Here is a 12048-nt window from a genome sequence, read left to right as displayed (position 1 = left end):
AATCATTGAGTTAAGAAAACTCCTCTTCTTTGCTTCAAGACCCTATATTAGGAAAGAACCATTGCATTTTAAATAAGGTGACTTCAGTGATCTTTCTTCTAGTGCTAAAACTAATAAAACCAATAGAAAATTCATGATACATGATGGATTAACACAATCTTCTTTTTGCCTCAAAATGTGATTATCAGCCTCTAGAACACACCATGCCCTGTAAATACTTATTTGCATCTTCAGTGATATCATGTTTCCCTTTACAAGGATACATTTGAAAGCAATTGCTTATGATGCAGCATTCTCAAGGCCTGAATCAGCAGAACAACATGCTTGACTAGAGCAGAAGCCTGAGCAATACTGTAGAAATCACAGACAGAAATAAAATAAAAAATACAAGTACCTCAATGGGATAATATTTTTCTGAAAATAGTATTATAAGTATTATTGTATAGGATATAACATTGAAAAATGCTTCATCACCAACCCAAATACTTGGTTGACATGTATAATCAGCCTCCATACTGTCCTTTCAGAGCAGTGCATCTATTTTCAACAGCTTAGATCATTAAAACAAGCTTTGACCAACAGCATGTTAATGTGCCCATTTACAAGAAAATGCATTCACTTAAAACCCAGTCTTGCTCCCATTTGATTTTATTCTAGGTTTCAATAAGAGCAAGAGCAGGCTACTAAAATTTTAAGCTTTACAAACGGCTTCATGATTCAAGTGACCATAAAATAAAGGGATTCAGCCATTACAAATTGCCTTTAGTAATTCAGCCATGTGGTTTTATCCTTTGAATCTTGAAAGCTGCACTGTAATTGAGTGACAAAATATAAAATCACGGGGATCAATAATCTCAAAGTGATTCTAAACCAACTTTAAATCTCAGATCTTAAAACATTTGACTTTTATATAATATTAAGAAAACCACTTTAAAAATCTTTTTCCTTAGAATTTTATTTTATGTTTGAAGCATATCTTGGTTTAAAATTTAATCAGTAAAATCTGAAAGTTTTTGGAATACACACCATCTCTGGACAATTTATACTATGAAATATAGACCATACTATACTGCAGTGACGGTACATAACAAAACAGTTATCTTTTGAAGCCAGTGAGATTCTGCTTGAAGGGATCAGCTTTTAATCCTCCTGTAGGACTGAAATCTCAATCCCAACAAAATTTTGACACCTAGTTTTACTAGGATAATTTGCTCTCCTTAGTTTCATGTAATTTTGGCTCCTGTGCAATATTTGCTATTCCTATTCCTGAAGGCGTTGCCAAGTATGCATCAATGGTGATTATACTTGACTATAATGAAAAAAAAAACACCCTAGGGTAAATATATATGGAATTTCCATTAAAATGATGCCAACTACTCCATAGTCTTTCTAATTTACACCAAGTCCCCCAACTCAGTCACAGACTGCTGTTGTGAAACATATTCCAAAGTACCACTATTTATGAAGCAGTTTAAAGTTTAAGAAAAGAGTATTTGTGAAATGCTTTGCTTTCAGAGGGTTTTTAAGCAGGGTTATTTGATGCGTATAATTTTAGCAGTTATGAAACTGCTTCCTTTGCTTACAGTTTATAAAACTCAAGATATGCACTCCCCAAATGAATACAGATGTAGTTTGTAGCATCTTGAAGATGTGCATTACAGTGCATCGTTGATTTAAAAGTATAGAAGTGTAATTTTTATGCAAGTAGCTACTTCAATAGTTTAAATGTTATTTATTAAGGAGCTGAAGTTGTGGCAGTAATCATTACATAACTCACGACACATTTCATTAAATATTTACATTTATAAGGGCTGAATCAAAAAGGGTTGTTTTTATTTTTTAAAAACTATGCATGCTCCCTTTTTCTTTGGCCTCTTTAATGTATAACATTCCAGTACTTTTATGATCCATACTTCAAAACCTGTAGAGCATGCAGTTATTGCTAAAAACTGTATTAAAATATCCAGAAAAGTCATTAGCAGAGTTAAAAATGTATGTTGGGGTTGCCAATCCCGCCTGACCATGCTGTGATGTGAGTCCCATGACTCAGCAGAGAGCAGCTGTGCATGTTTCTACTGTCTTGCAATGAATAGGGAAGGTACATAGCTTAATAGCATGCAGGCCAGTCAAAATCCATTAAAAAGTGATTATATATATATATACATATATATGTATAACTTGCTTAGGTAACCTGTGTGAAAGTGGTGACACGTTGCTCTACCTGGTTAAAAAGCACCAGAGCTGCATTCTTGATTGCTCCAGCTTGGTTTTACCCCTGTGAGAAGTAAGAATGGTAGGTAGTGAAGTTCAAGACACAGGATCTCTAGTTTTCCTCTTTCTGGAATCTCTAATTCAAACACGGCTTTAACACAATTAAAACATAATTATTAAATAGTTTATGATCAGTTGGCAAAAAGGGAAATACATACCACCTGAAGTGTTCACCAAACCTTTCTATAGAACTTGTTAATTTTAGAAAAATAAGAAACACAAAAATTAGACCTAATAATCCACACTCTGAAATTGTGATTCATAAATAAAACCTAAATGAATTAAATTAATAAAGACATGGTTAGCAGATTTGGAAAGTATTCCAGTATTTATGTAGTGCTTAATGCATATTAATGAAGACTTTAAGGGTTTTTTTTGGTTTAATGTTCTATTATTCATTTAACTGACTATGTGATTATCTTTTATTTGTAGCAAATGTACATACAGTAAGCAAAATACTTTGAAGATATATGTCTTCCCATTCATCCTTCATCCTCTAACAATGGTAGTAGAACTTCTAGATCTCAATGCAAATACACCTCTTTAATTTCTATTCAAACTAAATGTGATCAAGTATCATATTGTGTAAGTTTCTGGTCTAGATTTAATATGCAATATACTTCTACTCTACAATCTCTCTCTAGTTGTTTCAAAAGAGGATTGGATCAGTGTCTGGACGGTGGCCCATGAGTGTAGCCAGAGAAACAGTTCTGTTCATTAGTTCCAGGAGGTTCCTGGAATGTGTTGATGATAACTTCCTTCTCCAAGTGATAGAGGAGTCAGTGAGGAGAGGTGTCATGCTGGACCTGGTTCTCATCAACAATGAGGGACTGGTAGGGAATGCAAAGCTCAAAGGCAGCCTTGGCTGCAGCGACCATGAAATGGTGGAGTTCAAGATCCTTAGGGCAGATAGGAGGGCACACAGAAATCTCACTACCCTGGACTTCATGAGACCAGACTTCGGCCTCTTCAGGGATCTGCTTGGTAGAGTATCATGGGATAAAGCCTTGAGGGAAGAGGGGCCCAAGAAAGCTGGTTAATATTCAAGGATCCTCCAAGCTCAGGAGTAATGCAGCCTAACAAAGAGGAAGTCAGGCAAGAACTTCAGAAGACCTGCATGGATGAACAAGGAGCATCTGGACAAACGCAAATACAAAAAGGAAGCCTACAGAGGGTGGAAGCAGGGACAGGTAGCCTGGGAGGAATACAAAGGAATTGTCCGAGCAGCCAGGGATCAGGTTAGGAAAGCTACAGCCCTGATGGAATTGAATCTGGCCAGGGATGTCAAGGGCAACAAGAAAAGTTTCTGTAGGTATGTCGGTGATGAAAGGGAGACTAGGGGAAAATGTGGGCTTTCTCTGGATTAAAATGGAAAACTGGATATTGAGAAGGCTGAGATAGTCAACCACTTTTTGATGCAGTCTTCACTGGCAAGTGCTCAAGCCACACCACCCAAGTCACAGAAGGCCAAGGCAGGGAGATTGAAGAACCACCCATTGCAGGAGAAGATCAGGTTCAAGACCATCTAAGGAACATGAAGGTGCATAAGCCCATGGGACCTGACAAGATGCATCTGCAGGTCCTGAAGGAATTGGTGGATGAAGTTGCTAAGTCATTACCCTTCATATAAGAGAAATCATGGCAGTCTGGTGAAGTTTCAGCTGACTGGGAAAGGGGAAACATAACTGCCATTTTTAAAAAGGGAAAAAAGGAAGAACCAGGGAACTACAGGCCAGTCAATCTCACCTCTGTGCCTGTCAAGATCACGGAGCAGATCCTTCTGGAAACCATGCTAAGGCACATGGAAAATGTGGAGATGATGGGTGACAGCCAAATGGCTTCACTAAGGGAAAATCGTGCCTGATAAACTTGGTAGCCTTCTACGATGGGATTGGTGCATAAGGGAAGGGCAGCTGTTGTCATCTACCTGGAGCTGTGCAAAGCATTTGACACTGCCCTGCATGACATCCTTGTCTCTGTATTGGGGAGACATGCATTTGATGGGTGGACCACTTTTTGGATGCAGTCTCCACGGGAAAGTGCCAAAGCCACACCACCCAAGTCACAGAAGGCCAAGGCAGGGAGATTGAAGAACCACCCATTGCAGGAGAAGATCAGGTTCAAGACCATCTAAGGAACATGAAGGTGCATAAGCCCATGGGACCTGACAAGATGCATCTGCAGGTCCTGAAGGAATTGGTGGATGAAGTTGCTAAGTCATTACCCTTCATATAAGAGAAATCATGGCAGTCTGGTGAAGTTTCAGCTGACTGGGAAAGGGGAAACATAACTGCCATTTTTAAAAAGGGAAAAAAGGAAGAACCAGGGAACTACAGGCCAGTCAATCTCACCTCTGTGCCTGTCAAGATCACGGAGCAGATCCTTCTGGAAACCATGCTAAGGCACATGGAAAATGTGGAGATGATGGGTGACAGCCAAATGGCTTCACTAAGGGAAAATCGTGCCTGATAAACTTGGTAGCCTTCTACGATGGGATTGGTGCATAAGGGAAGGGCAGCTGTTGTCATCTACCTGGAGCTGTGCAAAGCATTTGACACTGCCCTGCATGACATCCTTGTCTCTGTATTGGGGAGACATGCATTTGATGGGTGGACCACTTCGTGGATAAGAAATTGGCTTGATGGTCTCACTCAAAGGGTCGCAGCCAATAGCTCGTTGTCCAAGTCACTGGAGACGAGTGACTAGTGGCATTCCTCAGGGGTTGGTATTGACAGTGGTGCTCTACAACATCTTTGTCAGTGACATGGACAGTGGGATTGAGTGCACCCTCAGCAAGTTTGCCGATGACACCAAGCTGTGTGGCACAGTCGACAGGCTGGAGGGAAGGGATGCCATCCAGAGGGACCTGGGATAGGCTGGAGAGGTGGGCAATCCCAAGCACAGGTACAGGCTGGGTGGAGACTGTAGAGAGCAGCCCTGAGAAGAAGGACTTGGGGGTACTGGAGGATGAAAAGCTGGACGTGAGCCATCAGTGTGTGCTGGCAGCCTAGAAAGTCAACCATATCCTGGGCTGTATCCAGAGAAGTGAGGCCAGCAGGTCGAGGGAGGGGATTCCCACCCTCTACTCTGCTCATGTGAGACCCACCTGGAGTACTGTGTCCCACTCTGAGGCCCTCAACAAAAGAAGGACATGGAACTTGTTGAAGTGAGTCCAGAGGAGGGTCACAAAGATGCTCTGAGTGCTGGAGCACCTCTCCTATGAAGAAAGGCTGAGAGAATTGGGCTTGTTCAGCCTGGAGAAGACAAGGAGAGATTATAGCACCTTGCAGTACCTGAAAGGGCCTATAATAAAGCTGGAGGGGGACTTTTTACAAGGGTCTGTAGTGTCAGGACAAGGGGTGATGACCTTGTCATCAACTGAAAGAGAGCAGATTTAGATTAGATATAAGGAAGAAATTCTTCACTATGAGGGTGGTGAGGCACTGGGAAGGGTTATGATGAGAAGTTGTGCATGCCCCCTCCCTTGAAGTGTTCAAGACCAGGTTGGATAGGGCTTTGAGCAACCTCAGCCTGGTCTAGTGGAAGGTGTCCCCGCACATGGCTGGATATGTGTTGGAACTAGATGATCTTTAAGGTCCAACCTAAACCATCCTATGATTCTAAGTTTATCCACAGCTAGTCCATAACTTAAAGAATCTGTGACTTTGGAAGACTGGTCAGGTTTAGCAAACAGGAATTTAGATTACTGGTCATTTTAAAAGAAAAGGGATAAAAAAATAATCAAATCACTACTGGGTATGCTTTGGCTAAGAAATTTATTGAAGCACAATTGCAATGCTTAATTTTTGGGAATGCAATAACTGTGTTCCTATCTTTTTACTTTACCTAGTCACAAAGGCACTAGTGAAGCCAATCAGAAAACTGAACTTATTCTTTGCTTTGGAAATACAGTCAATTACATGATGAAGGATATTTTTAATTTTATTAAAACCATTTGTTAAGTTTTCAGAAGTTAAGAGAGCAGCCTTACTTCTCCGATCTGAATTTGTACTTATTCTATGTATACTGTAGATAGAAAAGTTTTTGGAATTCTGAATGATAGAGGCCTGTAGATATATGTATTCCTTGAGTTGTGAAATAAGCTTTCATAACTAATGAATGTCTTTGAAATCACTTTTTCATGTTGAAATCCAAAGCTTTATTCATAAAATTTTGATTCAGATATAATGAATAGTTAAGTGGTACAGAAGTACAATAGTTAGGAGTCCTATGTTTGGTAAGATTAACATAGTCCATTCATTTCACTGATTAGCAGGCATATTTTATAATACAAATAGCATCCATAATGCTAACTTTTAAAAAGCACCAAATTATCCTTTTCAGTTACTTCTAATTTTCTTATTATCTTTGAAGTTAATTATTTTGAATATCTTCTTTTCAGAACAGAAATCTTTTATTTCTGATGGTTATTTCCTCAGATATGAATCTCTGTTTTCTGTTAGTAGATGTTAAAAAAATCCTCCTTCAAAGTAACAATTAAAGGTTTGCTTCTTTCAGGTACTTTCAGCCAACTATTATACTAAAGCATTGGGTAACTTCTAAATTTAATAAATGTTATTGTTCTGTTTCATCCAAACAGAGACTTTCCCAAATTTCTAGTGATATTACAAAGATCTTGTTTAGGTCTGGAACTTGCAATCAGGTTCCAGAATAGATTCTGGCATATTTGGGAAGTTATTACCCAGCTAATTAATTAGAAAGTGTTTTTATGAAGGGGAGAAACAACAACATAAAGGAACGGTCTTCCCAAAGAAACTTGGTGGCTAGAGTTATTTTGTACCATACTGTATCTGATAATGAAAATAGGAAAAATTACAGTTTGTTCCTCACTCGCCCACAGTTACAATTTCTATAGTAATTACCTGCTCTTGGTATATTCCTCAGGGACATGCAGCCTCTGTCCCACTTCTAGCATGACCTGTTATTGCTGACAGACTTTAATCATTCTACTCTTAACATCAGTGACAGTCAGTAAGACACCAGAAAAAAAAAAAGGTTTATTTTACAGTTCCTACACAGACCTAACTTCCTATGGCTCTGTTACATACAAAGTTATTAAAGGGGATACCGCTTGAGGGTATTTTCCTGAGGGTATCTGAAGTGTTAAGTACTGCCACAGTTAAGGCAGGCAAAGTTCTGCCCCATCTCTTACCCCTCCTTTTGCATGGAATGTTGTCTCAGTGGTATCCCTTGAGAGGCAAAATAGAGCAAATGGTGGTGTACTGTTCTAGGGAGGTAACTTAAATAACATGTCAGTATACTCTTTGTCTTCCTCAAAAGACAATCAGAAGGCAGCAAATGATTCAACCGTACTGTTGACTTGGTAGGAGGAGATTTGGAATCTTCACAAATTCCTGTCACACATCAGAATGTTGTCTCAGTGGTATCCCTTGAGAGGCAAAATAGAGCAAATGGTGGTGTACTGTTCTAGGGAGGTAACTTAAATAACATGTCAGTATACTCTTTGTCTTCCTCAAAAGACAATCAGAAGGCAGCAAATGATTCAACCGTACTGTTGACTTGGTAGGAGGAGATTTGGAATCTTCACAAATTCCTGTCACACATCAGAAAAGGAATCCACCCAAGCAGGTGGATTTTTATACATGCAATAACAGGGGGGGGAAAAAAAAAGGCACTTCATCTTTTTCCTAAAAATCATCCAGAAGGAATGGAATAAGGAATCCAGAACAGAAACAGCAATTAATATAGAATTCACAATTTTCAGGGCACTGGTAAGAAAATCCAGTCTTATTAGATACTGTTAAAAATATGCACATTTGCACTGTACAAATACATGATGAACGCTAAAGATTTGTGTGTGAGGAGAACTTGAGGGAAGCACAATTGCTCCAGTTTTGCAATGATAGTGATTATTATATGCTATGGAAATCCTGAGGCTCCACAGAAGCCCTAAACTTAGCCTATCCCCACTGAAAATTTCTTTGCAAGTTCTTAATATAAACATCATCCATCATTTGCTGGCAGATTTCCCACAGTCACCTGAAATTTTCACTTTCAAATTGCTTCCATAGGCTTTTGGATTTGGTTTCTCTTCTTGTAGGCATACGGATACATCTAAAGTCCATAAAGAAAGCAAAATCCCTTTTGCTTTATTATGGTCCTGGAACTTCAGGCTGGCTTTAGGGGGAAAAAAAAAAAGTATGATATCTGAACCAAAGAAAGAAAAAAGCAACTGACTTGTGAAAGTCACTTTGGAATTGGTAACATTCAGAACTTCTCAGCACAGCAACGGCTTCTACTCCGTTTTCTTGGGGTGTACTTACATCAATATATTCACTTGGAAAGCAGAGGAGTTTCTGCCCTTGCATTGCATTTGGTTTTGTCCTCAGCTGTGCTGATAGAATATATGGCAGTACACTGTAAACTGAACCATTCAGTCTGTCTTAAAAAAGAAATAAACAAATAATACCTATGGGATGGTGTTGTTTACCTTACATCACTCCAGCGACATGCCTTATAGTACAGACCCACAAGCACCATGGCAGAAAAGTGGTAGAGACTGCCTGGGGACCAGGAGCCAGGCGAAGATGGGAACTTCCCAAGCCAGCTCTGCTGCTGAAGCTGCCATGTCACATAGACACATTTTGCATCTGCCTGGCTTATAAACCTCCCTACTTCCTAATGCATATTACAAACTTTTTAAAAAGTAGCACATTCCGGAAATTTTTAGGCATGTAACTTCGTAAGATGGAGTTACTAAGAAGGCACTCATTTTATCAAAACTAATCACAAGGAAAGCAGAAAATTTATAGTAAAATGGAATTTAAAGAACATCAGAATATATGAAAAGGTTTAGAAGACTTTGATAAAGGTTCATTGGAAAAGACAATTAGCTTTTATTAGATCAACTTATGTGAAAAATACTTAACGCAGACCCAGAGCCACTCTGAAAGCTTTTTTTTTTTGTTGTTGTTATTCTAGTGGATGTCATAAATTACAACACTTACTCTTCCTGGATCTCATAGTCTTAAACTGTCATGGATAAGCACTACTGCTATACTGTCTTATAAATCTGCATTAAAAATGTTTGTCTCATAACTGAGCAACTCAGATGATAAAATGTCTTGCTCTTAATCTTACAATTGTTATCCTGAGCAACCTTTATTTTGCAGTTGCAAATAAACACACACTCTTTATGTTCCTTTATGTTCTTTAGCAAAAAAACATACTGTGATTAACTGGATCATGGCTATCCATTAATATGATGTGGTACACTTTGATACTGCTGGGAATACAGTATTATTTGCAAATGTATAAGCTATACAGCTATGATACAGTCATGAATGCAGGGCTTCTTTGTACAGGAGCTTTTTTTATGGTAAGTGAACCATTTTGTATTAATGAGTTATCACACAACATCATAGCTTCTACTATAATTGAAAACATATTTATCCATGGTTCCTGATCCCTTAAAACTCACAGTTCCTACTTTTCCAATGGCTTTAAATATGATTATATTCTGCTAATGCATTTATTAGCTTGTCATTGTTCATTACTCCAACATACAAAGTTTTCCTTGAATACCATTATTACCTGTTCATGATCCTTTCTGCTATTTGAGCCATGTATATTTTGAGGCACATGCCTTCTGTTTTTTGGACCAACTTCTGTCTCTTTGCACAATAACAATAGCACAAGGCATTCAAGTAAACTGTTTCCATGTACATCTGTATTACAAGATTATACTGCTCTCCAAGATAGCTTGACATACTGCTTTGCCATTACATTGACTGGTATCTGAATTACTTCTGTTCATCCAGCCATAGTCTCCAAACTCAAAACCTGTACGAACATTATGCACAAATTTTTTAGATAATCCAGAATACAGCACTCACGATACCTCAGGGTTTGTTTTAGAACTACAATCAATACAGATTTTTTTTTTTCCCCCCACTTACAATTGATTGGGTATGCAAAGCTTTATACTCTTGATTGTTTCTGAGCCTTCTCTTATTCCAAAAATCCTGATCACATTGTAAGTACTACAGAAAGAATGCTTTATGAAATGTGTGCAAGTTCTAAAACCTCATAAAATTGTGAAAAAAAATTTAAAATTATACATCTTCCAAATGCTAACAGAGTATTAGAAATGCAAACTCTTATGGACCCCCTAGTATACCATCACATGGGGTGATCTTTTCTTGAATTATAATTATGTAATATAATAAAATATAAAATATATTTCATGTGATAAGACAGTTTAAAACATGTAATCATGAAATATGTAAATGCATGACTACAATTTAATTGTTAAGAGACGAAAAATCCTACCTGTTTGCTTTCTTCCATATCAGATTCACTACTAAATTCTTCTGTATTTAAGTTTTCAAAATCTGATTCTCCAACTGCAATTGGCACTGTCACAGTGAGGCCTGGGTTGTTTATGAATGACATGTAATCGTTTTCATCAATTACGTATTTTTCCACACTGCTGCCTGTGCCTACACCACTGGTGGTTCCATTCCCGTCTTTAAGATGATTTAAATCTTTGCTTATTTCAACAGTAGTATGATTGGAAATGCAGCTCTCTTTCTTGTTGTTTAGCTCTTCAAGTGCTTTGATTTCCTCTAAAGCTTTCTGCTTTCTGATGAAGGCTTTTTGGATGAACTCCTGGATCTTTCTTTTAACATAATCTATTCCCTTCTGAATCCTTGCCACAGCAATCTGGAGATTGTTCATTTCATTATCATCATCTGTAGCAGCAAGGTTGTCTGAACTAAATGAGCTCAGCAGCAAGGCCAGAAATAGGTTCAATACCTAAAAGATGAGAGAATACAGCCATATAGTAAATGCATCCATATAAGAAGTGAGTATTTTTACAGGATATTGTCAAATTGCACACTGTTTTGAAAAACAGTATTCACTAATTTTAGACAACCATATAGCACCTTAAATTACAAAAGATCTCCTTACATGTTGTTATCAGTATTCACTCAGAAGATAAAAACAGACAAGTCAATATCTAACTTTTTTAAACTTTTGATCTTTGTTTGAAGCAACATGATTGCTTAAAAAAAAATATGAAAATTCTAGCTATATACATTTATCAGAGATTTGAAGGACTTCTGTCTAAATCTCTTGAAATCACTCAGAATTTAAATAGAATCAAATAAACATGATGTTTAAAATTAGATGGGTTACTGTGATGCAGATATTTTAGAAACATACCAGTTAATGCTATAATAACCTAGTTATGCTTTCTAACTATTATTTAGAAGATTATACCATGAGACTGATTTTTTATTAATTCTGGGCTCATCTGTTATATTCTACAAAGCTTGTCATATAAGGATAAGAAAAATACTCAAAAATTAATTTTACACTTTAATCTCTATTATTTAGAATAATACTATATTATTTGTACTGTAAGAAAGCCTGTTGGATTTTTTTCTCTGAAGGTGCAACTGCCTAGGCCTGGTGCAGCATAAGCCTTATTATTTCAAGAGTAGTTAGGAAGAAATTTAGATTTAAAGAGCATTTTTGAATTAGCTGCAGAACTCCCATGATAGGGTGGTCGATTTGACATTATGGTGTATTCCTAAATTCCTGGACCATTCTCATTGCCTAGCTATTACGTAGATTTTGTATCAATGTTCAGAAACATTCATTACGTACCACTAGGTTTCCAATCACCATGACCAGCATGAAAACAATAAGGCACATGGTTTGGCCTGCAACCTCCATGCAGTCCCACATCGTCTCTATCCATTCTCCACACAGCACTCGGAATACAAT

The 12048-nt window shown here is 37.8% G+C and overlaps 1 pseudogene; it reads right to left on the bottom strand.

Annotated features, from left to right (window-relative positions):
* LOC104512899 overlaps positions 1 to 12048 on the bottom strand; it is a 62151-nt pseudogene that overhangs the window by 22954 nt on the left and 27149 nt on the right.

Source organism: Eurypyga helias, unplaced genomic scaffold, assembly GCF_000690775.1.
Source record: "Eurypyga helias isolate BGI_N326 unplaced genomic scaffold, ASM69077v1 scaffold4397, whole genome shotgun sequence".
Classification (NCBI taxonomy): domain Eukaryota; kingdom Metazoa; phylum Chordata; class Aves; order Eurypygiformes; family Eurypygidae; genus Eurypyga; species Eurypyga helias.
The sequence above is the reverse complement of the archived record's forward strand: the minus strand, read 5'-3'. Positions and strand labels throughout refer to the sequence as shown.